The sequence below is a fragment of the Pundamilia nyererei genome, unplaced genomic scaffold (genome assembly GCF_000239375.1).
Source record: "Pundamilia nyererei isolate P.nyererei 1_Seehausen unplaced genomic scaffold, PunNye1.0 scaffold00080, whole genome shotgun sequence".
In the NCBI taxonomy this organism is placed as follows: Eukaryota; Metazoa; Chordata; class Actinopteri; order Cichliformes; family Cichlidae; genus Pundamilia; species Pundamilia nyererei.
In genome coordinates, this window is record NW_005187481.1 from 1,692,468 (window position 1) to 1,697,320 (window position 4,853).

At 37.6% G+C, this 4,853-nt stretch overlaps 1 protein-coding gene across 2 annotated transcripts in view; it reads left to right on the forward strand.

Annotated features, from left to right (window-relative positions):
* Window positions 1-4,853, forward strand: part of LOC102209856 (seizure protein 6 homolog) — a 91,831-nt gene that overhangs the window by 1,384 nt on the left and 85,594 nt on the right. The window lies entirely within an intron of this gene.

Consider the following 4,853-nt stretch of genomic DNA (forward strand, 5'->3'; position numbering starts at 1 on the left):
CCCCCTCTCTCTCTCTCACACACCCCTCTTTTGTGGAAATGATGTATATCTATTATTGTTCAAGTAACTGGATATGGACAAGAGCCACCACAGAAATAGTGAATGTTAAGTTTGCAACTCACAAAAAACACAAGACGAAAACAAATGCATATGAGTTTATTATAAAAGTAGGATTTCTGGATGTTATTTTGCCATTTTTATCTAATGCGAGCAACATCTAAAGTTCAAACAGATGCCGGCAAATCAAATGCCCCTGTCCATCCTCTTGTGACGAAGCCTTTTATGAAAGGTGCCTGTTTGGTGCTGAAAATGAACACATTCACGAGCAAATAGTGATTACTAAACAATGCAATAACTGCGAGAGTGAATTCATACTGCCTGGGCTGGTTCAGTCATTACATCTCAGCCCTTTGAAAACTGAGCTGCAATTCCACACCAGTGCCTGAAGCAATATTTTACACCATCAACAAAACATCAACTGATTGAATATCTAGTGGGAGAAAGGTGTGCTGTACGGGACAGCACAGACCTTTTTTGATTTTTATATAATAAGAGTTCAAATCCGGATCTTTTCGATACACCTGAAATACATTTAGAGCGTTTAAATCTTGATTAGCATGTGAATAAATACACACTCAGTGGTGGCGCACAGAACAATGCCGCTTTGAAAGATGTGTGAATTTTTGACTGTTTTCGGATTCACGATCGCACAGATCCCAGGCACACACCTGCTCTATTCGCCCGCTGCTCGAAACTCTAGGGAGAGTGAGAAATGCAGGGTGCATTATTTTTAGAGCAAAATAAAATTTAACAGCTTCCATTAGCTGCTGTTGCTTACCCAGCAAATGTTCACACTGTAGTAAACTCTCCAAGGTGGGGCATATCAATTTTTAATTCTTGAAAGTTGCCATTATCAGGAGTTTTGAATGCGTACTCAGTTACAGGAATGATTAACTTGTAGTTTTGAAGAGGTCCCAATCTCTCATTTGTGCTATGACTTGTTATTGTGAACTTGATTAATTTACCTTGCAGGGGGAACACAAAAACAACCATTCATTTTGTTGTCAAGTTTTTTGGAACCGTGCCATTATTTTCTCACCTGAACTGGATTTCTTTTTTTTTTCCAAGAGAAAAATCAGTCTCAGGTATTTATTAATGAAACACTTTCATTTAATTTATGATTTTTGCTTGACTCTAATGTTTCAGTCAGTAGACGTAAAGATTGTAAAGATGTATAAAAAACTCTTAATAATGATTACAGTATCAGTCCAAAGATATTTGTGCTGGCCTTCGAACAGCACTCAAATCATCCACCTACATATGTTACTTTGCAAAAGAATTACTCAGCCCTTTATTTCGTCACATTAATAAGGGGTGATTTGCAGAGAGAGACAGAGGGAGGAAGGCTAAAATTCAGAACCTCCCAGCTAATAAAAGCACCATTACCTGCAAAAACAACGAGGAAAGACTTCCCGTACAGCCCCTGTATATATCTTATGCTGTTAATTAGGCACTTACTTTTAGTTTGTCCTCAAACATCTGCAGGAGTTCTGTGTGTACTCTGCATGGTTTCCTTACACTTACATATACACTTAGAAACCCATGCTCACATTTTCTTCATCTTAAACACAGACAAGCCGACACTGTGTTACTCACTTCATAAATAGACAAGCAGAAAAAAAATCTGTGAATCATATTGAATATAATTAAAATGCCATTTATGGGTTGCAATTTAAACATACTTTATAAACTACTGCATATGTGCCGTGAGAACAATACAAGAAGCAGCATTTTTCATCATATTTGTTGTCAAAGGGTAACAAGCCCTATGCAGTGCTCACTTACACTCTCTGCAGGATTTTGATTGCCTTAATACACAAGTCTGCTGGTCTGACTTGGATAGACAACAAGAAGGTAACAGCTTGAACTTTTATTCAGTGACAAATCAAATTTACCCTCCGATCGACAACGCGTTCTAGCGCTGGGTCAAATCTCATTGTAGGCCATGCAAGAAATGCTAGAGGAGTGCACTGCATACAAAGTCTAAGCAGCCAGAGAAAGAAACCCACATGTGACAACCTCCTTTATCTACATTTAAAAAGCTGGTCTGCTAAATCAAAATATACTAAAGAAGCATAGTATATTTCGACTTGTTACAAAGTCATTACCAACAAAAACAAAGCAATAACTGAATTTTTTTGCGGGAGTATTCAAACAAGTATGCCTAATAAGATGCCAGCAGATGTTAAATAGCTCATTGTGCAGTCATTTAGTGTGCAAAGTTTCTGTTGGCCCTGGTGTGAAACTTAAAGTGTTACACAATTTAATGACATTCAGCTGAGCCTATTATCTTTATGCATGCACATTATCCCCGCCTGTTAATAATGATCTGTAGTGATCTGGGAGTTGCAGGAGATGTGTTTTATGTATTCTGAAGTTCATTAAATCAGTGGCGATCTCCTCCTGGCAGACAGAACTCTCATTGACACACCGCTGTTGATTTTAAGAATGTGTGTTGAATTCTGTAAATCTTTGTTGTTTGAAAACGTAATATTAAGTGTCACGAATCCTGTTGGTAAAACAGTTGTAGGCTGATAATAATATTATTCACTTTATGGGAGATTAGATAATGTAAAGCAACACCACTAACATTTACCCTGCTGTAGTCCCTAAAACTGATGTGTGTTATAAATGAAAATGTCTTTATTTGGTCTTAATAATGGATGAGATGCATATTAAAACCACCGCCAGATACCAAAATGTTGGACTCACAGGAAGGATGAAACACGTTTCCGTGCTTATGCTTTTGTGCTGACACCTGTTACCACTACAGCACAATGAAGCGCCTTTCATTTCAAGCAGTTTTTTTTTGTATGCACATTCAACTCGGTGGCAATTCTTCCTGTTTGTCATACTAATGGTACAGGTTACAGAACAAGCTTTCTGTCTTCCATTGTTGTATGTGTTGTTCTCATTCACATATTCACACAGTTTGCCAAGATCACGGTTATAAGGAGGCATAATTCTGCCTTTGGGTAGATTGCTGCTACGAGCGGGAAAAAATCAGAACATCCTATAATTCCAGGGGAGGTAACAGAAATCATTCAACACCTGTTTGTTGGATTGCCAGTTATTAACTTCATCAAGGGCTATTCAGCATCTGTGTGCTGTCATAATTAGTTTAACTTTCCCAAGGCCTGTCAATGGTAAATGAGAGTCATTATGCCAGAATGCCCCTCTTCAAGGCTTGGCGCCTGCTTGCCTGCCTCAGTCCCTCTCTGTGCCTGTCTCAGTCTCTTTCACTGCCTCCTAGGTGGAGCTCACAGCTTGGCTGAATGCGACTCATTTTCAACTCTTCATGTGCAAATGCCTTTCTCGCTCTGTGAGAATGTTCTATGCATCCTAATTTGACTCATTGCCTCATATATTTTCTTCCTCAAAAAGTGTGGAGCTTTATTTGTGAAAGGCAAATGGCTATTTTTGGAAGGATTTTTATTTTTTGGGGGGATTTCATCACCGTATTGCTGGGCTTCTTCTCCAACAGCTGGAGACTCATTTATAAAAATGCACTCAGATTTATACTTGTCTTAAGATCATTCCTGGTAGCGTGCTCATGTTTGATTCATGAAAGATGCTGAGCATAAAAAAACACCAAACCAAAAAACATTGGTTAAGCAGGTTTATGAATCGATAAATCTCAATCAACTTAAAGTGACAACAGCTGTCTTGCGATTTTTCCTGATGTAATACCTGCACGAATAAGGGTTTAGTGTGAAACAGCCATAAACCAAAACAGAAAAGCGAACTTCACGGAAGATGAGATTACAGCAATGGCAGAGGTAACGCTAGGTAACACATATTATTCAGTGGATTAAGTCGTGGGGTGACAAACAAAGCATAACACGCGGCTTGAGAGTCTGTCTTTGGTGTAGTGAATGGGTAGAAACACAAAACCGTGACTGATGTCTGTATGAGAATGAAGGACAGATACACAATCGCTTACATGAAGTCTTGACTTCAATGAAAGGGATGAGAGAAAAGTTCATCTGTTTAATTTGTCCTTAAGATCAAAACTGATCGTTAGATTGTTTAATAAATGAGGCCTTTCATATACCATGACTAACACTTCAAATCTAGATGAAAACTGTGTAAATGACTGGACGTGTTTTTAACTGCCCAGCTTCTTGTTACTGTGTGGTTAACACACCTTAGGCCAGGTTCTACTAATACTAAAAAGATTGGATTGGACTAATCTGTTCTAAATCTTAACCTGTGTAAAGCAATACGGTGGCACTAATGTGTTAGCTAAGAAAACAAATGTTGTCTGCCATACATTCACACTCACGTGTGTGTGTGTGTGTGTGTGTGTTTTGCTTTAATATTCATCAGCACTCACATACACCAGTTGTCACTTGGCCATTAAACAATTTAGCAACAGAACCAGTGCAGTTTAAGCACTGAGCAAAGCCGCTCTTTAGTCCTGTACAAGGAAATTAGCATTTACACACTAGCATGCTAAAAGAATACAGGCACAGTATTTACCAATTATTATTTATGCAATGCAATTTGATTTATCTATCTACATTACACAAAAGAATTAGCCCAAATTTAGTTACATGTAAATGTTCCATGTGATTTTGTTACATAAGTACAATGAATATATTAAAATGATTAATTTAATTGCATCTGGTCAAATGAAATGCACAGGATTGGTATAAATTCAGTTAATACCAAACACATTATATTACAGTTTCCATTCTATCTATCTATCTATCTATCTATCTATCTATCTATCTATCTATCTATCTATCTATCTATCTATCTATCTATCTATCTATCTATCTATCTATCTA